Raw genomic sequence first — 23,996 nt, forward strand, 5'->3', positions numbered from 1 at the left:
TACATGTTCTTCCTACATGAAAACGGTATAACAAAAATTCCCAAAGGTCATAAAGTGTTGTAGACATACGAGTCTAGCAGAAAAGAAGTAGAAAGCAAGGTAGTCTCACTGTATAGAGTGCTCAGAGTCTGCATTAGAGGTTCTAACCTCATTAATTGCAGTCGTGATTTTTCAAAAACCGTACAGTCATATGAGAGTCTGACATAATGACATACTTAACTTGGCCCAGTGGCAGATAGTTCTAACGGGAATCACTGTGGCAGGTGCCTGTATAAAGAAAATAGTATCACACACCCAAAAGTTTTGGCGGCGTTGTAGTGAGAGCAGAAATCAATCAGTTATTGTCACGTTACCGAAGAAGTCCGTCGACCCTCAAAAGTTCACTTACTTCCAAATCCAAAAAGTTTTAGCGAGTCGTGTTAGCGTCGTCCATCAGAGCGGTCTCCATAGGGTGCTGCAACCTTTATTTAGTGCAGAATCAGACAGAGTAGAAGGACTCCGTGCCTAGGCGGACTTCCTGTGTTAGACATGGAAGATAGGACTACGTTTAATGTGAGCACAAACAAAGCCGCCATGTTGGAGTAGGGTAAATAGCACCGTTGGGGCACACGCATACTATTACCAATTCCGGCTGCAATGATCCGAGCCTACTGTAAGCGGATGGAGGTGGTGGGCTGTTTAGCGCACCAAATGTAATAAAGCATATGCTGAATTTTTTTCACAAGAAAGTATGTTTCGGACACACTGTGATTCGATTGTGTTGTAGTAATCATGTTCTAGAAAGGCAATATTTTTCCATGAAAAAATGTGAGTATAGTCAGAGAGAGAGTGCATATTAGCCGTGAGAGAGATGAGACATGAGATGAGAGAAAAGCTGTGAGGGTCAGAAGTACCGTACATCATATAACTTTTCAATACCTATAACACATGCGTACGCAGTTACAGTTGCAACAACCATAGTACAGCATTTAATCTTTTAGGAAAACTTGTAACTCCCTATCAAAATTGATACCCTGTTCTACGGCCCGCAGGCGAATAATCCATTGTGCCTCTAATTTTCTGAGGGCAGATGCCCGATCCCCCCCTCTGGGGTGATTGTATGCCTGAGTTATCCCATGAAATTTGACATTTAGAAGGGAACTTCCCGGATGAGAAGTATTGAAATGTACTGCTAATGGGTAACTATGGTCGTTTTTGCGGATGGCCCTAATGTGTTCCGGGATTCTCTCTTTGAGGGCACGAATAGTGCTACCAATGTAAATTAGATTACATGAACATTGTACACAATAGACTGTATATTTGGAATCACAATTCATAAAGTCCTTAATTGTATGTACGGTGGAGGTGTTGTAGCTAAATTCCTTAATACCGTTTTTAGCCAAGGGGCACATATTGCAATGTGTGCATTTGTAGAATCCTTTGGGTTTTGGTGGTAACCAGGAAAGCGTCATGGGTTTTGGTGGGAGATAACTCTTACACAGTATGTCCCTCAAGGTTTTGTTCCTCCTATGTAAAATCTTTGGTTTGGTAGTTATGTGTTGTTCCAAAGATTTGTCTAGTAATAGGAGATGCCAATGCTTGGACATGATCTTGTAAATTGCCTTGCTTTCTACATGAATGTCTGTAATGAAACCTATTTCCTTCGTGTTCTTATGTTTTTGTTCGAATACAACAATGTAACCAGGAGAATAGGTCCTTTTTTGAATTGTATAGATTTTGTTATCAGATATATATTAAATTCCATGATTCATTACGAAGAACACATGTTGGGACATTATTGCTTTCTCTGATTCATCAAAAAAAGTGTATTACTTTTCACTTTTTGGGGGACAGTCAAGATTTCTTGTTTGTAACACTATGTAATCATGTCATATCTTTCATCACGTTTATAGATGCTGTGACTAATAACATTAGAGTGCCGGGGTAGTACCTAGTTAGAATACGTTTAGCGACAACAAGTGCCCCCTTTCCGGGTCTTGTTGTTGGTCACATCCTTGGTAGTGGGATGTATTTTCTATCCCGATGGGCACCGAAAATGGTCCAGGCAACAGGGAAATAGATGTGCGACTAGCATTTCCATTGCTACCGAATTAATATTTGTGTAAAACTTTTGTGGAAGTCTGCACTCTTTTCTTTGCATCGCGTACTACTTCTATCACAGTCCCCCATTAACAAGTTGCATTTTAAAATATGGCAACTTTTGACGATGAAAGAGACAGAATTTTTTGGGAACTTTTTTCTGGTGAAAGAACCACCAATCCTAAACAGAAGGTAACTAATGAGCAGGAAGGCCTTAAATCTAAATTTGTCAAGCTAGAAAGACTAAAGAAACAAGAGTTATCCAGGTGGTGGGATGCCACCACCTTAAAACGATATTTAGACATCAGACAAATTCCCAAAGGTCTACGAGTTATAATTTTTCCCTCATTTGAGGACTTGGACCCGGACCTTCTAAATGAATGGGAAGAACTTATCACCTCTTCCTCGTACAAAATGATGGATGTTCTCATCCGACATGCTGACCGTAAGCGGAACAAACTTTTGACTGACATAGCAGCATTAGAATTGGAAATTAAAAATTTGAACCTACCAGAGCCCACTGAAAAAAACTATCAGATATTAAAAGAGATTCTTAATGGTCACCAACAATACATCAAAGAAAAAAAGATGAGAAAATTTAAACGAGACGAGACTGATTACAAAAATGGCAGAGTTTTTACATTCGCGAAGAAATTCGATGAAGAAAGAACCAAATATGCCAATAAAAACGCAGCAGCCACAAATATACCAAACATGCCTTCTACTAGTGGGTCGGACATCTCCAGCATTTGCAGTGAGACTAGTCAAACAACAGAACCAGAGCCTACTACTTTGGGTACCAACCCTGATCCTACCACATCTTCCTCTTTTTTAGAAGAGTTGAATCGTTACCGCAAGGGAACACGGAACACATACAATCGGGACGCCTCAAAAAAACAAGAAGGGGCGGGAGGCGGAAACGCAGGGAGAGAGGGGGCCACAAACACCAGATTCTCGGCCCGCAATGCAAAGAATTGATGCAGATCACTTCCACAGAGTTAACTACGGAGGCTGCGGCGGCAGAATCTCGTGATCATGTACAAATTGTTAACTTATCTCACTGCATGCTAACCAAATGTGATGAAACGGCACTCACGAAAGGACTAAGCTTTTGTCCGATGAGTAAACCTGATTTTGTGAATATTCATGTGGACCTTTACAAATTTATCAGAAAGGTCAAACTTAAAAAATATTTCGAGGAGAATCGGACTCCTTTGAGCTGTACGAACCTAGTGACTACACCGTGAAATAAAACAATTGGTGAGATTGCAAATGTTCATTTATTGTCTTACTTGAACGATGACTCTATTTCAATGTCGGATGTATTAGTAGATCTGGCCATAGAAATGAATTTGAATATTGACAGTGGGCTTAAGGTTAAATCGCAATTCGTTCCACAGTTACCATCAGATAATATGATCGATGCCTTCTATAGAGCAGTGACAAAAGATCTACATGCCCTGGAAGACAAATTAAGGGGTGCACACAAACATTATAGGTACAATCTGACCAAATCAGAACACTTGTCCCTTAAAAAACTATCGGCTAACACAGAGATAATAGTGAAAGAAGCAGACAAGGGTGGTAATATTATTCTGATGCAACAGGACGACTACGACAAGGAAATCATGAGACAGCTTTCAGATAATCAAGCGTACATTAAATTGTCATCAAATCCACTGAAAGCAATTAATACCCTGATTGAATCTAAACTTATGACATGGCAGGGACAGGGTCTTATCACCGATGGAGAGGCTAGATACCTCTTCAATCCTACACCCAAAGCTCCTTGCTTTTACACACTTCCCAAAGTACACAAGCTCTCAATGTTTCCCCTGGGCAGACCAATAGTATCAGGTTTAGGCTCCCCCACAGAACACATATCTGAATACATTGATTCCTTTCTGCAACCCTTTGTCCTAAACCTTCCATCTTACCTTAGGGACACTGGGGATCTGCTTAACAAACTGGAGGACATCGAATGGATGCCAGACATGTCTTTTGCTACACTAGATGTGTGTGCATTATACACAAGCATTCCCTGGGAAGAAGGCTTACAGGCCTTGAAGGATACTCTCTACCAGGGAGATGCCACACTTTTTGGTCACACAACTGTGATTTTGGAGATGACTAAACTAGTCTTAGAAAACAATGTGTTTCTGCACAGAGGGGAATGGTACCAACAAGCAAAGGGAGTGGCCATGGGGTCTAAATTTTCACCATCTATAGCTAACATATATATGGGCATATTTGAAAAACAACATCTTTGGACGAATGGCCCACCAGATCTCACCACACACATAATGTATTGGGGACGATACATTGATGATATCTTCATTATTTGGACGGGGAGTCAATCGCAATTCATTTCTTTAACAGAACACTTGAACAACAACAATTTCAACTTAAAATTCACTTCTAACTTTAACACCACACACATTGCATTTTTAGATATCACAATGTATGCAAAAGAAAACAAAATCATGTCCAAGCTCTATAGAAAGGAAACGGCATGCAATTCAATTCTACATGCCAATAGTGCACACCCCTTGGCACAAATCAATGCCATTCCTCTCGATGAAATGTTTCGCCTACGCAGGAATTGCAGTGAGGAAGAGGTCTTCACACAGGAACTACATTATCTACAGGAACGCTTCAAACATAGGGGCTATTCCTCAGAGGTTTTAGAAACTGCGAAGAAGCGAGTCCTACGCACACCCAGACACACACTCTTAAAAAAGAGTGAAAATGTGGAGAATAAAAAACATAAGAACACGAAGGAAATAGGTTTCATTACAGACTTTCATGTAGAAAGCAAGGCAATTTACAAGATCATGTCCAAGCATTGGCATCTCCTATTACTAGACAAATCTTTGGAACAACACATAACTACCAAACCAAAGATTTTACATAGGAGGAACAAAACCTTGAGGGACATACTGTGTAAGAGTTATCTCCCACCAAAACCCATGACGCTTTCCTGGTTACCACCAAAACCCAAAGGATTCTACAAATGCACACATTGCAATATGTGCCCCTTGGCTAAAAACGGTATTAAGGAATTTAGCTACAACACCTCCAACGTACATACAATTAAGGACTTTATGAATTGTGATTCCAAATATACAGTCTATTGTGTACAATGTTCATGTAATCTAATTTACATTGGTAGCACTATTCGTGCCCTCAAAGAGAGAATCCAGGAACACATTAGGGCCATCCGCAAAAACGACCATAGTTACCCATTAGCAGTACATTTCAATACTTCTCATCCGGGAAGTTCCCTTCTAAATGTCAAATTTCATGGGATAACTCAGGCATACAATCACCCCAGAAGGGGGGATCGGACATCTGCCCTCAGAAAATTAGAGGCGCAATGGATTATTCGCCTGCGGGCCGTAGAACAGGGTATCTATTTTGATAGGGAGTTACAAGTTTTCCTAAAAGATTAAATGCTGTACTATGGTTGTTGCAACTGTAACTGCGTACGCATGTGTTATAGGTATTGAAAAGTTATATGATGTACGGTACTTCTGACCCTCACAGCTTTTCTCTCATCTCATGTCTCATCTCTCTCAAGGCTAATATGCACTCTCTCTCTGACTATACTCACATTTTTTCATGGAGAAATATTGCCTTTCTAGGACATGATTACTACAACACAATCGAATCACAGTGTGTCCGAAACATACTTTCTTGTGATAAAAATTCAGCATATGCTTTATTACATTTGGTGCGCTAAACAGCCCACCACCTCCATCCGCTTACAGTAGGCTCGGATCATTGCAGCCGGAATTGGTAATAGTATGCGTGTGCCCCAACGGTGCTATTTACCCTACTCCAACATGGCGGCTTTGTTTGTGCTCACATTAAACATAGTCCTATCTTCCATGTCTAACACAGGAAGTCCGCCTAGGCACGGAGTCCTTCTACTCTGTCTGATTCTGCACTAAATAAAGGTTGCAGCACCCTATGGAGACCGCTCTGATGGACGACGCTCACACGACTCGCTAAAACTTTTTGGATTTGGAAGTAAGTGAACTTTTGAGGGTCGGCGGACTACTTCGGTAACGTTACAATAACTGATTGATTTCTGCTCTCACTACAACGCCGCCAAAACTTTTGGGTGTGTGATACTATTTTCTTTATACAGGCACCTACCACAGTGCTTCCCGTTAGAACTATCTGCCACTGAGCCAAGTTAAGTATGTCATTATGTCAGACTCTCATATGACTGTACGGTTTTTGAAAAATCACGACTGCAATTAATGAGGTTAGAACCTCTAATGCAGACTCTGAGCACTCTATACAGTGAGACTACCTTGCTTTCTACTTCTTTTCTGCTAGACTCGTATGTCCACAACACTTTATGACCTTTAGGAATTTTTGTTATACCGTTTTCATGTAGGAAGAACATGTAGGTGAATGCCAGTGTTTATTCCTTATCTGGCTACTTAAATTTACTGAGAAAGAAGCAGCGATTGACTGGGGCTGTTCGGATGGCTGGCTACTACCTCTAAACAATGGAAAGTAAGTTTTACTATTGAGGAATGGACAGTTAGACAATTTGGGGGAATGGCGATAAATTGGCCCCCTTCTCATTATGTCAAAAAACGTTTCTGGATCTACCGTCCCAGAAATTTTATTATGGTTTACGACGGGAAACTAACCATGGGAATAAGCGTGAGCTCAAGACGCTATTGTCCGAGATTCTCTAGCAGAGATTTCCCGATTTCTCTTTGGATAAATACATCTTTGATTAATGGGTTGGATGTTTCGATCGATTTGGAAGGCTCAGTGCTAGCATACTACATTTCTGTTTCAGACAACCGGGTTCAAGGGCCTTTAAAACATCGTTGAATGTTCCACTGTAACAGCTCCTATTGACTGCATTAGGCATTTGATGCTGGATTACAGCAGCTATAAGTAAGTTGCCTCACACATGTATACTTTGCGAAATGAGCTTTGACTAGAGGTTGTGGTCTCATGTATTCTTGGCACAACCTCCTATACCCAAATACTGGTGGTGGAATTTAGAATTGCCGAGCACTTGTTCTTTCTACTGGGATTTATCAGCCACAGGCATGGACTGTTCTTTTTCATTGTTACTTTTAGGTGTCTGTCCTAGACTACAGAACCCAGGAAATAGAAAAGTCTAGGGTCATTACTCCTGTTCGTCAGACTCCCATACTCCTGGGCTAGAAAATATTCGTACCTGTTTCAACAACTATTTCACATGAAAGGTAATGATTTACTGATTCTCCATTTTTTGATACTTTGCTCTGACAATAAGTGATAATACATGCCTTGGCTTCTGAGCTCTGTTCGTTAGGTGGTCATATATCCATATCATGACATTGCTCCCCGTAGACAGATCTTTCTTATGTGGGATAGTCCCCTGGGACGTGCTAAGTATAGACACAACTTGCTTCTTTTTTGTTTACTTTTGCGTGTCTGTTTTAGACCACGGAATGGCGATATCGAGTTAACAGAAAACGTTATCGGCGCTTATTGTCATTCGTCAGAGGAACATACCTTGGGACTAGGAAAACATTGTAAACGTTTTTACAATTCAACTATATTCAAAGGTAACGCCAACAGAGGTTGGATTCACCTACTGTCTATCTAGGACATTTGGATTGGATTTTGCACGATGAAACATGACTGTTGCACTTATCTATTCTTAAGGATCGATCTTCATCCTTTTTTCGTATCACCATGACTAATATTTACTCTTTCACTACTGGCATGCAGTACTATTTTGGGCTATCTTCCTGCTTTTGGTTCCTTACCATTGGAGTTATGTATAAGGATAAATAAATGAGCTAGCGAGTGATTGCATACACAAACGTTCTTGGACCGAATCTCTTGTTGGGATACTTTCTCTTTTCTGTTCTCTTCACACATTGTATAACAAAATGAATAATGAACATATGTTTATTCGGAGAACAACTTTGTTTTTGTTTTTACTTACCGGTCAACATAAAGTTTTCTTGTAATGATTACATTCACAGCCTTGAAAAAGTAACATCTCGTAACGAAACACGTGTCGGCTGTTCTGGATCACCGTTTTGATGAAACTTCGACATCTGATTCCTCTTACTTTGTGGGAAATTGGCGCATTGTAAAGGGACTGATTGTGTGTACTGTAACCATAATATTGTGTTACTTATAACAGTTGGTGGAACTTTGCAGTGAAACACAACAATTTTGTGTACATAATGAACTGTTCGAATACAACAATGTAACCAGGAGAATAGGTCCTTTTTTGAATTGTATAGATTTTGTTATCAGATATATATTAAATTCCATGATTCATTATGAAGAACACATGTTGGCACATTATTGCTTTCTCTGATTCATCAAAAAAAGTGTATTACTTTTCACTTTTTGGGGGACAGTCAAGATTTCTTGTTTGTAACACTATGTAATCATGTCATATCTTTCATCACGTTCATAGATACTGTGACTAATAACATTAGAGTGCCGGGGTAGTACCTAGTTAGAATAAATAAAATTAAGTGCTCGAGATTGCAGCATGCCTGGTAAGGTGAAGGAGTCAAGGTTAGTCCCAGAAACTTTTCCCAGATGAAAATTCCAGGCGATCGTTTGCAATAATTTTCTTCTGTAGGTTGGGTTTCCAAATGAGGGTTTTTTTAGATAAAAAGTGTGCCCCCAAATACTCTGGAGCGTTCGCTGTGCAATAAGGGGGGCACAGACCTGAGCCTCGACTCTGAAGCTCCGAGGGACATTCGCCCAGTTGGTAAGCACGGCCGGTCCAGGGGCGGCCCTCGGCCATGCAGACACCACTTCTTATCCCCAGCCTGTGAGGTCGTGCGTGCAAGAAGCATCTCTGGCAGCAACAAATACCACGTTAATTGCCGCCTCGCTGAGAAAATTGCTATTATTCCAATCAAGAGACCAGCGGCGGTCTGAAAGCAATGAAAAGCATTTTCTCCTTCGAGTCTCGCATCAATTAATCCGAGGCTTGGTGCTGAGCTGACAGCTCCCGAAGTCTGCAGTGGGCTCTTCCTAAAACAAGCATTGGCAATACAATAGAACTCGCATTTACGCAAGACCTATTGCATTGCAAATGGAGTGCGTGCATGCAACAAGGCAAGGGGGGGGCGGGGCGGCCGCGAGACGGAGGAAAGTAGTCTGTCCAGTAAAGGGGTCGGTAGCCCTGGAAGGACACAAATGATGACATGGTCGTCATAAGGAGGGACTTAGAAGCCTACAACTAATAGGAAGGCAGCATTTGAAACACAAACCAATAAAAAAGATGGGCGGAGCTTAAACAAAGCTTCCCTGCTATAGTATTTACTGCACGTCTCAACGAGACAGCGCAAGCGCTGCCTAGCCGAGACCTACAAAGGTATTTGGCATGCTTCAAAAATGCCTTGCTTCAGGCTTGTGTCTTTCCCCTCGTTCCCCTTTTCCCTCTCGACCCCTTTCCGCCTCTCGCCGTATATAGCCCTGCAGACGCCCACGTACCTGGGAGAGCCACGACCCTCCAGGGCCGTGGCAGGACTCTTCCGCTCGGGTCAGGGGCGGCCAGACACCTTTGTCTGCTCCACTGCGTGGAACGCCCGTTCTCCTCTCGCTGTCTTCCTCCTTCCAAGCCGGGAACTTCCTCTGCACGAAAACTACATCTCCTCCTTGCTCTCTGCTCGCTGGCGTTTTCCGCTCCTCCTCCCGCTCTGCCTCACGTCCTTTCTCTTCCTCTGCATGTACTTACTCTTAAGCCACGTGACCTCCTACATATGCTGCAACAGAGGTGTTCTCAAAGGGCCCGCATCCGTTGTTCTCGTCTCCCGTGCCGATCAAAGGTACGTCAGCCACTACACTCCACATGGGCTGTAAGTAAAAGAGGGGAAAGATGTGAGATAGAATGGAGTCTTTGTCTTCCGTCTCTGGTATTTCCTCATCCATTACAGGGACTTCCTGACACCTACATGCCGAGGAAATCGACCCCAATGGCAGGGTTGTGATAGTCAGATGCTGGGCGGAGGGATTTGAGGGCAGGCTTGTGAACATATATGGACCGAATTATGATGACTCGCAATTTTTTCATGCAATGGCTGTGCGTCTGCTCACGACTGATGACCTACCGCAAGTTTGGGGGAAGGGGGATTTCAATTCTATACTAGACCCTAGGAGAGACAGATCACGGGTCCGCATAGGAGACCAGCTCCGGCTGCTAGCACTATCACGGAGTTGATGGAACAACTAGGCCAGGCAGACATTTGGAGGAAGCGCCCAAATGCATCTCCAGGGTATACGCACTACTCAGTCCTGCACAACACTCACACAAGGATTGACTACTGGTGGGTGTCTAGAAGCCTTCTGCCCCAGGTCTCGAATTGCGAGCCCCTTCCCAGAACCTACTCAGACCACTCACCGGTTCAGCTGGAATTGAATATTCGGGCAGTGTGGCATGAACGGTTCACATGGAGGTCCCCCCCTATTCTTTGCTCGATCAGGTATTTTGCAAGGAAATGGCGATATCAAAGCACGCACGGGTGCTGAGGTCTATCCAGAATAGGCTCATAAGATTAGAGGCAGAAATCGTGTGCCAGGAGCGGAAGCATCAAAGCTCCGGTGATATTGGATAATGAGATAGCATCAAAAAAACTCTAGTAGAGTATCAGGATACTACAGAAAGTGAAGTTAAGGTTTAGGCAAGTACGCCATCACGCGTGTGTACGGGGAAGGCGAACGTCCTGGGGCCCTCCTTGGCAATTTGCAGCATCCTCCTAGGGAAACTAGCACCATAGTTGAGATCCTGGGGGAGGATGGTAGAATGATATACAACTCATCAGGAATTGCTAACAGATTCCGCAGATACTATGCAGAGCTTTATAGATCTTGCATAACCCAAACTGACACAACCACAGAATACTTAGCACACATACAGATGACATGGCTCACTGATTCCCACAGAGTATCTCATGGCTCCCCTAGATCCAAGATAAGTGAAGGTGGCGCTATCGTCAATGAAGAGCGGAACACCTCCGGGATCGGATGGACTGACTGTCACGTTTTATAAAGCATTTCAAGACCTGCTTATACCACATCTCGTAACCCTATTCGAGGAGATGGAGGAGAGGTAAGTGATGCCCCCCTCAATGCGAGAGGCTATAATTGTAACCCTTCTCAAACCTGGTAAACTCCCTAACGAATGTTCATCATATAGGCCCCTGTCTCTGCTCAATGTAGACATGAAACTATTCGCCAAAATATTAGCTAACCGAATTTCACGCTTGATCCCAGGACTGGTGGGGGAGGAGCAGGCGGGATTTGTCCCTGGGCATAACTTAACATCTAATCTCACAACAATCTTTGCAGCGATTCAGCACATTAACTGAAAAGTAAAAGCAGCGTCAGTCTTTTTAGACGCAGAGAAAGCCTTCGACTCTGTCAAATGGCCATTCATGGAGGCAGTACTGAGAAGGGTAGGGGTCGGGGAAGTCTTTCTTCAACTAGTGAAAGTGCTGTATGAGGCTCCAGTGGCCAGAGTCAGGCTGAGGAACAAGGTGACGTCACCAATACTTATCTCCAGAGGCACACAACAGGGGTGTCCTCTGTCTCCGCTATTATACGCACTGGTTTCCAAACCTCTGCTGTGTGCTCTTGTGGAATATCACGGCCATAGAGGGGTGCGCTTCCCAAGATACCGATTGACAGCCTCAGCATATGCAGATGACATGCTCCTATATGTCAAAGCTCCAGCTACCCACCTCACTCCGGTTCTGAATGAAGTGGTCCGCTTCGGACAGTTGTCCGGACTAAACATCAACTGGACCAAATCCCTAATCTTCCCGTTAACCTCATCCACCAAATATGCAATTCAATCTGAAATGGACTACAGAATCGGTCCGTTATATAGGGATACAGGTGCATACAGACTCAGAGGTTGTTCTCACTGACAATTATGGGAAAGTACTAGGTAGACTTGAGAATGATGTGGCCAGATGGATAAGATTGCCACTATCATTGCTGAGACGAATCTCTCTGATGAAGATGGTCGTTCTTCCTAGACTGTTATTCTTATTCCAAAACATTCCCATGGTTCTCCCAGCGCATATATTCACCAAGATGATGTCTCTCCTGATTAAGTTAGCCTGGGCTGGAAAGCAGCCTTGGGGGAAATGGGAGACTCTCACCTTGCCATACTCCATGGGTGGCCTTAATGCCCCAGACCTAGATCTGTATTATAGGGCAGCACGGTGTTCGCATGCTTACGCTTGGATACACGGTCCTGAGTCCCCTCCACGCATACACATAGAGAAAAAAGCAGCTGATTTAGATACACTCCCACAGGCTCTGTTCAGAGCTCCAGCTAGACAACACAGCATACTGGACTCCCTTAATTCTACAACGCACGCCTGGCACAATCTGTTTGACATACAGGCAGGTGCGCTTTTGTACTCACCCCTAACTCCCCTGGATTGGTGCTCTTGGCTCCCAACAGGCAAAGACAGTGAGGTATCTAAAGCCTTACGTAGGATAAACATCAGTGGAGTGGGGGACCTCTACAAGGAGAGAGAATTCCGCAAATGGGAGCATAAACTAGCGGAGGGGCATACTCCTTCACTCTTGGTACGATACCAGCACTTCAGAATACAGCATGCTTTAACGGCACTATTGGGAGAATGCCTAAAGGAGTCATCTGAGATATTAGCCCTCTCCCATATCATCAAATCCCCCTCTCCTGCAAAACTAGTCTCTAGGATTTATAATATTACACAAGAAAACAGAAGATTGCAGCATTCAAACCCTAGACAACACTGGCAAAGAGACTTGGGGCGTGTAATTGGGGACAAGGAATGGCAATACTGCTGCGAGATGACGAGACAGGTATCACTGATTGGTAAGCATCATCTTATACATTTTAAATACATTAAAAGAACGTACTACACCCCAGAATATTTGTTCAGATATGGATTGAGAGAAACAGCCTCATGTCACCGTTGCACGGAACCTGAAGCTGGCTTTATCCACGTAGCCTGGGGTTGCCCTGGAATACTAGCATTCTGGGGGAAAATATTTCAAGTGGTAAACAAAATAACCGGCCTTACACTTGTTCCGGTCCCATTCCTAGCCCTTTTTGGGTACAACAAGGCGATTAATAAAGAGGTCAGACAGTTAGTGGCAATGGGGCTATTGCTGGCTAAAAGTCATGTTGCGATGAGGTGAGGCAGGGGCCCGATTCCTACAACTGAGGAATAGACAAGGGACATGACTTACTGTAACACCCGATCGGAGGCTTACAACGAACTCCTACCTCTGCAGTCCAGGCCAAGGGCGTATTGGAGTATATTCCATCAATACCAGGTGGGTAAGGAAACTGGGGACCCTGAGGGTACATGGGACAGTGAAGAGCCTACGAATCAGGAAGGGTGCGGGGATGGGGCAGCAGCCCTAGCTTAAGTGCGAGAATGCTGGGGATTTACCCTACAGTACTAGGTAAAACCTTACAGAGTTTCATGCAGTATATGGATAAGACTCTCTTAATGTGCTTTCAAACAAGCAGAAACAATGCTCTTGGTAATAACAATTTGTATTGTAACCTAGAAATGACAATGTATTATTTTACTCGTGTTAACTAAAAGTCAATAAAGAAAAAAAAAAGATTTAAACTATGAATCCACCAGCTTTCACCCGGACAACGTGTCTGAATCGGACATTGCAGCAATATTTGCAATGCCTTGCTATAAAACAAGAACATTAGGTCACGTGGCAACCAACTACGGAATCTGCCTCCAACAATTCACTGCATGCTTCCATAGGTCACTCTCCTTTTTTTTAATGGTTTTGAGATACTACTATATGGTTTGTTTCACACACTTCGGTTCCTTCTGTTTTGACAGTCTTGAAGTTACTAACAACAGAGCAAGCTGACATGCAACTGTATTTACATCTAGTGAAAGCTCACTATAAAAGATCTGCAGATAGACATCATCAAATTGCTACATCTTGCATTACAAATGACAAGATTTGGCTTTCCATCCACTTTTAGCCCGTCCTTGGATTTCACTCCACGTATGTGGCTATAGATGTGACACCATTTTCTATTACTGACCTGGTGGGAAAAGAGGCAGTAACTGTGGCACCTCTTTGCAGATGCATCACCTGGTTGTCCACTTTTCGTGTGTGCGATTTCATATGCTATGTTACCTCCTCCACTGACCATAGTTCACGATACTCCTGTACTCGAAGTGGAGGATACTGTTGATTCCCAATAGGTCCAGTCTCAATTACAATATCTGGTGGACTGCACGAGGTACGGTGGTGGAAATCAGCTTCTCTAAACCATGTCCTGTGACTATCTGAGATTTTCTCAAAAACCCCATCCGCCAAGATCTGGGGGTGGAATTCCATAAGCAAACTGCACGTTCTCTCCAGATCGAGCAGTGGAGACATGTCTGCTCAAGGCAACATTCTTTGCAGTCTGACTTGCGGTGTTGGAATGAGGTGAGGAGTGTGATGTGATTTTTGGATCAATGTAGACAGAGAAGTATTTGGGGTCAGTAACGCATGCACTGATGTCTGCCAATACCTTACGATGCACAGACCGTCCTGTAAGAGGTCGTTCACCAGGCACGCACTTTTGTTTTCTTCCCCCTCCGCTCCATCAGGATTACTTCTAAGAGTGCTCTCCCTGAATAGCCAGATAGCTTCCAACTTAACTGTCCGGGGTAGGGAAGATGGACATAAAGTGAAGAGGTGGTTTGATGGCACCTGTTCGGCTGTCCATAGAAAGCTAATGCTGGCTCTCAAACAAACACCAAGAAATGAGAGTGAGATTAGGGTATGCGGGAGGATTTATGAAAAGGCCATTCATGAGAGCAAGAAAGCTATCAGAAGAGGCATGGGAAGATCTTGGTCAAGCTAGTACATAACCTGACTGCAATAACTTTTGGGTAGTGGTTAACAGACTGCTTTTTTCGGAGACTGGAAATGCAACCACGGATTGCCTTGCACCCTCAGAACAGTGGGTAGAGTTTTTTTTGGGCATGTATTGTGATGGTGAGCTAGAGAGGATGGGAGTACAGGGTGGCCCTAGTTTACCTCTGGAATCACTTCATTTTAAGGTCACTGAGGTTCATGCGGCTATCCTTGCTACAGCTGGGGGAAAGGCTGCTGGCCCGGATGGTGTACCAGCTGACTTGTATAAGGCAGACCCCCAGGTTTGGGCAACAATATTAGCGCTGGTCTTTAATGCGGCCAGCACATGTGGCTTTCCTTCATCATGGGTGATGGCTATCATTATTCCAATTTTTAAAAAGGGCGCAAGAGATGATCCTTCCTGCTGTAGACCTATTTCGCTCCTGGATTCTGCTGCTAAAATTATGGGTAAGGGGATCTTGAATCGTCTATCCTTGTGGTTCGAGAATTTTAATGTTATTAGCGATCTTCAGTACGGTTTTAGGCAAGAGAGGGGAACACTTGATCAATGCATACATTTGCACACTGTGATTGGGAAATACAACATTGCAAAGAAGGGCACACTGCATATGGGATTTATGGACTTAACATCGGCCTTTGATCGAGTAAACCGGTCACAATTATGGCAGATCTTGAAAGAGCTGGGTATGGAGCCGAGTTTAGTAACCTTTTTAAATTATGCTCATAACAACACTACAGCTGCAGTGAGGTTTAAGGACGATGGCAGTCTGACTGACTCCTGGGAGGTTAAGCGAGGGCTACGCCAGGGGTGCATTTTGGCTCCTTTACTGTTTACGCTCCACATAAATAAACTTGGGGACATCCTCACAGCGAGCACCAAAGACATTCCAAGAACTGGGACCTAATTGGTCCCTGCTCTACTGTATGCTGATGACGCAGTAGTGCTTGCAAGGACTGCCATAGGCCTCCGAAACCTTTTAAATGCTTTTCTGAATTTTATGGAGTAACTAAAACTAGCGACCAACTTTTCTAAATCCCATACAATTACAATAAGCAGTAAAGTGGCCGCAAAGACTAAGTTTTTCTGTAAGGGGACTGAACTGTCAAAAGTGTCTACCTTTTCCTACCTGGGGGTGTTGTTTGATGATCACGGGACTTGGGCTGCACAAAGGCAACTGAAAAAGAATACACTGTCTAGAGTAGTTGGAGCTGTATGGGATTTTCCCAAAAGCCTGGGATCTAAACCTATACCCGCCATACTCAATATTTACAAAGAAAAGTACATACCCATGACGATATACAGGTGCAATGTGTGGGGTTACAAGGACGTGAAGGACATCCAGGGGGTTGAGAATAAATGTATGCTCTGCCTCCTTGCTGTCCCCTCAGGTACCCCTCCCTTTATCTTGCATGAAGAGCTTGGTTTGGGGTACATCTCTGATCACATCGCTGTCGCACCACTGGTACGTTGGTTAAGGATTAAGTCAAGGTTCCTCTACTACCCTGAACCAGACGGTACTAGCAGATTGCATTTCTCTTGACGGAGCAACTCGTATCCTATGTTTGAAATATATTAAAGAGCAAATGAGGGATTTGGGCTGTCCAGACTTGTATAGCAAACCCAGACCGCTGGGACCGACAGCTATTAGGGATGTCAAAATGAAATTCTTAGCCAAGCGGCAGGCAATCAGGGAGGGCTTGGAATTAGTTAAGGCCTCAGTGAGAAGGTATGCTATTATAAGTCTGTCTACACAGTTACAACCCTACCTGTCATTATTTACCAACGCACAACACCGCTTCACCTTAACAAGATTCCGGCTGAATCAGGTGCCTTGGATTTTAGCCTTTCCCAAGGGTTGTTTCATGCCTGGTACACTAAAGCTGTGCCCCTGCAACAGTTTCTCGGAACAGGATACCTTGCATTTTATATTTATTTTTTGCAAATTCTATGCCCCCCTTCGTAAAAAATCTATATTGCCACTACTGAGAGAGACTAATTTTACTCAAGTTAGACCCGCACTAATTTTTCTGCAAATGCTACCCTTCCCTTTGGTGTGCTTCGGTGTTGCAAGTTTTCTGTTAGGGGCCATGAGACTTAGGGAGAAGACGCCCTTGCAGTAGTGATGTAACATTGTCCAAATATGAAATCGGTGTTATATGCCTTTTTATTATATTTCAAATGTATAATCATGAGTGTAGTATTGTTACTAATGTTTGGTGTTTGTCTTTTTAAAAATATGTCCCCTGAATTAATTGCAGTACTTGTAACTATGTGCTTGATAGCTCTCGTGCTGGACAAGTGTATTCCCTCTCAATGTATCAACTGTATTTTAAAGTTTTAAGGTGTTTTTATTGTTTATTTTTATGGCTTATACTTGCTGAATAAAGTATTTTTGCACTGAGTGCTCTCTTTACCCAGTTCTCTTTCAGCTCCTTCCTTACACCAATCTCCTGTAGCTTCAAAGACTCTCCTCCTTGTACAAAAGTTCCACAATCGGGTTCTTTCTCTTCCCTCCCCGCTGACAACTCCAAGTGCATTTTGTCCTACAGATCAGAAGACGGTAAGTACAATTCCAAAGGAGTTGTGCTGCAAATATTATTGTACAATTATTCATACCTACCTCTTGATAGCAAATGTCTTATAGAAAGAAAGACAATCAAATCCCTGATGTTATCCAGCTAGCCTCTTTTGCTACAATCCTCCTACTTTCTACCGGGGTGCCTCGGAGAAGCTGTGCACTGGTTCTGCATCTCTCTTTGATCCATTCCCCCTTTCTCCTGGAAAATACCAACTATGCCAGCTTACAACTACCGTAGGTGAAGAGGCACATACTAGGGAGTAGGCAGGTTATTGTCAGACTCTCTCAAAAATCAAAACAGCCTGCAACACAGTGGGTACCGTAGTAGTTAATTAAAAGATAGATGAGAAAGGAGATTTTGTGAGTGATTAGGAGACTGGCATGGCACATAATGCAAAGTTAAAGATTAGCACAATAAAACAGAAGAAACTGAACATAAAACTAATGACCCACTTTAAGGAGGCAACCCACCCATATAGTGATTTGAAGTGGTTCAAACTTGAAGATATAATTGCATCAGAAGAGGATGGAAAGTGATTATTGCTGAAAACAATTAACGATTTACACTTCATATACAGATTCAGAGGAGTTAAGATTGGAGTAATCAGACGTGAATTACTATCTAGTTCTGTAAAAACAGCGATAAGGATTTTCAGCAGGGTATAGTGCCACTACTTGAAAGTTGGGAGACTGTGCAAGGTGTATTGCTCCACATTATATTGAGGTTTTCTGTATTTAAGTGAGAGCATATAATCACATTGTATGAAAGAAATGCTCCAAGACCTTACAAAATAACAAATATATATTTCATGGGAGCTATGACTATTTCAAGATGCAAGATCTATCAAAATTAATCTTTGACAATTCCTGGTAGAGTGTTGTTCAAAGATATTAGACGTTTCAATGAAAAAATTTACATAGAGGTACATTACAGTGTTTCACATACAATGATAACATTTACATCGCATTGTAATGTTCTTCTATGTAAATTACATTAACACCGCAAACATTTACATTGCAATTGATGTACATTGTTGAAAACATTCTATGGGTACATTCTGTGGCTGTGTTCGCACTAAATAAGCAGTGGATTTTGCAAGATGAATTAAATAAACAAAACACTAATTACTGTTTTTTTAAACTGTAAATGCAATGTTAATCTTTAATTCATCATTATCGAATATATGTATTTTAAGCTGATCCAAAACAAAACAATATTTTTTTTAACAAAAATGTAATTTTAAAATTGTATTTTGTTATTCAAATGTAAATAATGTATTATAAATTAATTTAGTACCCAACCTTTGCCCTTTAACGCTAATATTAATCATTCAAAAATCAAATGTTTTTTCAAAAAATGTTTTACTTCATTCAAATTAAAGTAAGCTGTTAAAACAAATTATATTTATGAAATACAATCTAATTAATGTTTTCCATTTAATTTACAACCCACCCTTTGGACCAACTTTGTAAAAAAAAAAGTAAATAAATTAAAACAATGCTCCTTAAAATTTGAATATTATTTAAATTGTATTATACTTATTGTTTTCTTATTAAATTACTGCCCACTCTTTCCCCTATATCAATTAAATTAGTGGTTCTTAAAGTGCACAAAAATCCAAATAAGTATGAAATTAATTACCAGTTCCTATATAGAATGATCAATAAACAGTAAATACATTTACATAATTTTGCTATTTAAAAATACTTCCAACCTTTTGCCTTATACCCCTTTTTGAATGCTATTCTAAAATAACTGAAAATCTTAAATAATTAAGTTAGAACATTAATAAAAAATTAATTAAATAGATGATTTTCCTCCCTTAAATAGAAAGCAAACACAGCTTTAAAAAATACTAACGGTGAAAGCATGCAACGAAAAATAAACATGAAATTACAACGCATTGTAAAAAATGTGATGTAAATGTAAGTCTATATAAATGAATCAATGTAAAGTTAACATACCATTGTTCAAGCAATGTATAACATATTAGAGGTGCATATGTTTAGTGCATCTTCAGATGGAGAGGCTCTTCCCCCCCTTTTTTCAAACTGCACTGAGGACTCTTTTTTTTTTTTTTTTAATTGAGCAGAAAAAATCACAGAAAAGAAATCACGCATTAAGATAAAAAACAACGAGGTATTATACAGTAACTTGAAGGCTGGCAACTAATCATTCATATCGAAGAGGAGAGACAAAAAGGGAGAGGAGAGAATCCAATTAATACATTTTTCTAAGACTGCAAATCTGACCCTGCATTATGAAAAAACATATTTACACTATAAAATAGATTTTATATTATGATGTGCTAAAGTGCTATTGAAAGAAGAGGCAAGAATTAATACATTAATGAGTGAATACATAATTTTTCCTTGTTGAATAGACTTGAAAGGATTGCACGAGTTATCCTATGTTTTTCTTGGATTTCGAATCTTATGAATCGTAAAATTACTCCTAATCAGTATTGAGTGTAGCAACACTAAAGTGCAATGGATTGATGCTAGCCTTAAGAAATATCATTGTAATGATAAAAATGGTGGGGGAATGTTATCTCCTGGTTCCCCCACCCTCCCCCGCCCCCCACAAGCTGTTGATCTGGGTCGACTAGTAGCCCAGAAATAGTTGCTCACACCCTTCCCCCCTTAGTGCCAGTATTGCCAAATGTTGTTAAATTTATTCAAAGCCCCTAAGCATTTGGCATAGGCATCTTCGAAATTCATAGTGCAGGATATTTTATTCCACCATTCAGCTAACGAAAAAATCTTTTCAGATTTCCAATTCTGAAGAATAAGGTGGAGAGCGATGGAAAAAGTTATTGAAACAAAATATTGCTGGGCTTTTGTTAAGAATTGACTGGCTTTAGACGCACCAAATAAAACTAATGTTGCTTCAGGCAGAATAGGACGATTAATAGCATTACTAAAAACTGTAAATACTTGACTCCATGAATTTGTTAAGTGTGCGCAAGTAAAAATCGTATGAAGCCAACCACCTTGGCCTGACTGATAGCAGCGAAAGCAGTTATTTGGTACCATGGGATACATCTTATGGAGATGCTCCGGTGTATGATACGATAGCCATCTTGAAAGGAATGCCATTCTTTTATAGTTAGCCGCCCGAAGGGATTTATTTCCTGGCATTGAAATTACATGCCAGTCGCTTACTGAGACACTACATTCAGTTTTTTCAAATAGCCTCGATAGAAAGGCAGGTACATCCGGCTTTGCAGCGAGATTCTGAAGAAACCTGTACCAATTGCCAATGCCCAATAATTGGCTTATTACAAGTACTCTGCTTATCGATTGAGTAGCTGGATTTACATAATTGCATTGTACCTGGGGAAAATGTGTGATCTTATTAAAGCTTAAAAAATGTTGTACGCATTGTGGGCAATCTGTGCTTGTAGTTCCTTCCATGAAATAGTTTTTGCTTGTCTAAAAAAGTCGGCAAATATTTTGAAACCCGCAGAGTTCCAATATCTAACTTCCTTCTCTCCAAGGGGCAGACCCATATCTTTACTCTCCTGAAGCAGGACTAGGGAAACATTAGAAGGAGTTACATAGACTTTTCCCAGTGCATTCATATGCCCACATATATCTCAAAGAACTTTGTATCTAGTTTTTTTTGGTAGCTTTGCTGTTTTTATAAAAACTGGTAAGCTCGTATCTGCTTCTTGTATCATTTTCTCTAAAAATACTTGTCTACCAGGTTGGCCCGATTTAAATAGGATAAAAGTGCATCAAGCAGTGCTGCCTGATAATAAATACAAATATTGGGGCACGCCAAACCACCTTGTGATTTATCAAGTTGTAAGACCGATAGCCTAAGCCGTGCAGTGTTTTTCATTCCATATAAAGCTCCTCATCACTGAATCTAATACCTGGAAAAAACTGTTAGGACCTTATATCGCGACGATAGGAAATAAAAAAACTGTGGAATCGACATTTTAAGCATTGTATACGGCCTATTATAGTCAAGGGGAGAAGCCCTTGATTTTATATGACATATTAGTATAATTCAACTGAAAAAGGCTAGAGAAGTTATTTGTAACGGACATGCCAAGGTATCTGATTGGGAGCCTTGCCTTAGCGTGCGACTGTAATGATAGCGGGAGAGCATCCAATGGAACATTGTGGGGCCGATTCCGATGTCGGACGGACTCAGGTCCGTCCGACATCGGTCAGGAGTCGTAACCGACCGACCTGCTGTCGTCGGTTACGGCCGTGCAAGTACGATGCGCTTGCATTGTGAAAAGCAGGGGTGCAGTTTATCCCTGCACCCTGTGGCCGGCACCCCAAGATGCCTGCCACCGGGTGCAGCGATCCACAGAGGGGCACCATAAGTTCCCCCAGGCCGCCATTCAGCAGCCTCGCACCCATGGGGGCCCTCAAAGACAGTTTCCGACTGCCTTTTCGTGCCGGCACGAAAAGGCAGTGAAAAACTGCTATCGTACTCCCTCGGTCGCAAAGAGGCGGCTGGGGGAGTATTGAGGGATTTCCGGATGACGGACAGGCTCTCCGAGCCTGTTGTCCGCAATCCAGAAATCCGAGTCGGATTCCTTTCCGACCTAGCCCATCAGAATGGCTTGGTTGGAAAGGAATCCAGTCGACACGTTCCGATTCGGTCAGAAGGGCTCCGACCATCGTTCGGAGCCCTTCCGACCGCAATCTGAATCGGCCCCTAATTAGCAAAAGTTCCATTTTAGTCTGATTGATCCTATACCCCTCTATTTTAGTAAAATCTGCAATAATCTGAAATGCACGTTTTATATTATCATTTTCGGGGTTAAGAAAAAGAATCATATAATCTGCAAATAATTTTATTTTTGCCATCCCCAGCATTGGAGATTTTAAGTTTGCCCTGCTACTAATGCACAAGCTACTTACCTTCGGTAACGATATATCTGTAAGAGACATTAGTAAGTGATAGATTCCTTACCTTAGAATTACCCCCAGGCGTCAGACTGGATCCGGAAAATTTTCATCAGCAGTACCCCTGCGTGTCGGAAGGTGGCGTCGTGCGGCTCCGCGTCCGTCGTAGGCGTCGTGATCACCAGTATGACATCACGGCAGCTACTTAGACGCCGCCCTCGCGCGCTGCCGTCAATTCTGTACACGACTTTCCGCGCATGGAACGCAGAGCCATACAAGATACTGGCTACTGGTGCATTGAAACTAGGGCCCTGAAAGGGATGACCTTAACCCTAGAAATCAGTTCGCAGAATGGGGAGGTTGAGTGGGGCGGTAAGAAATCTATCACTAACTAATGTCTCTTACAGATATAACGTTACCGAAGGTAAGTAACTTGATTCCTTACCTTAGAATAGATACACCAGCAATACCAACCCCGGTGGTGGGTCTGCGAACCAAGATCACACCAGAAAGTCACGGAGAACAGAACGGCCAAAGAAGCTGTCTCTCCGGACTTGGCTGTCAAGGCAATAATGCTTTGTAAAAGTGTGCAGCGAGGCCCACGTGGCTGCCTGACAGATGTCTTGCAGGGGGACACCATGTCCCAATGCAGTAGTAGCTGCTGTTGCCCTGGTAAAATGGGTGCGCAGCCCCACCAGAGGCTCCTTTTTAGCCAGAGAATAACAGACTTTTATACACAAGACGACCCAGCGGGAGATAGTTCTCTTGTGTGCAGCCCGGCCTTTCTTGGCGCCTACGTAGGCAACAAAGAGCTGGTCATCCACCCGGAACTGTTGTGTGTGATTCAGGGAAAATGAGAGCGCACGTTTTGGGTCCCGACGGTGGAGCCTCTCTTCCTCTATGGAAGGGTGCGGAGGCGGAAAGAAAGTGGGCAAGGTGAGATTGCCCGATATGGAAGGCAGTAACAACCTTTGGCAAAAAGGAAGGACGAGTGCGGAGCACAACTTTGTCCGGATGAACAGACAGAAAAGGAGGTTTACAGGAAAGAGCCTGGAGCTCACTCACGCGCCTAGCGGAGGTGATGGCAACCAGGAAAGCAGTCTTCGAAGAGGACAGGTATGCAGCGGCTCAAAGGGAGCGCACATCAAATAGGTAAGAAAAAGATTCAAGTCCCACTGCGGCATCACAAAAGGAATAGGGGGAAAAGGTGAGTAATGCATTTGAGAAATCTATTTACAATAAGGGACTTGAAAAGAGAGGGCTGATCAGGGAGCCTGAGAAAGGCTGAAATTGCGGACAGGTAGCCCTTAATAGTGCCCAGAGAAGAGCCCTGCCGGGCCAAAGAAAGAAGGAACAAAAGGACTTCTGAAAGATGGACAGAAAGGGGATCCACAGCCTTTGCTGTGCACCATGCCACAAATTTGTTCCACCTACAGGCGTGTACCGAATTAGTGGAGGGACGCCTGGCTGCCAGAATGATATCACAGACTTCAGGAGGCATGTCAAATGGAATCAACTGTCGTCGCTCAATCTCCACGCAAGGAGGTGGAGGCT

At 42.5% G+C, this 23,996-nt stretch overlaps 1 protein-coding gene across 1 annotated transcript in view; it reads right to left on the reverse strand.

Annotated features, from left to right (window-relative positions):
* HSF2BP (heat shock transcription factor 2 binding protein) overlaps positions 1-23,996 on the reverse strand; it is a 424,586-nt gene that overhangs the window by 221,214 nt on the left and 179,376 nt on the right. The window lies entirely within an intron of this gene.

Source organism: Triturus cristatus, chromosome 8 (genome assembly GCF_964204655.1).
Source record: "Triturus cristatus chromosome 8, aTriCri1.1, whole genome shotgun sequence".
Classification (NCBI taxonomy): domain Eukaryota; kingdom Metazoa; phylum Chordata; class Amphibia; order Caudata; family Salamandridae; genus Triturus; species Triturus cristatus.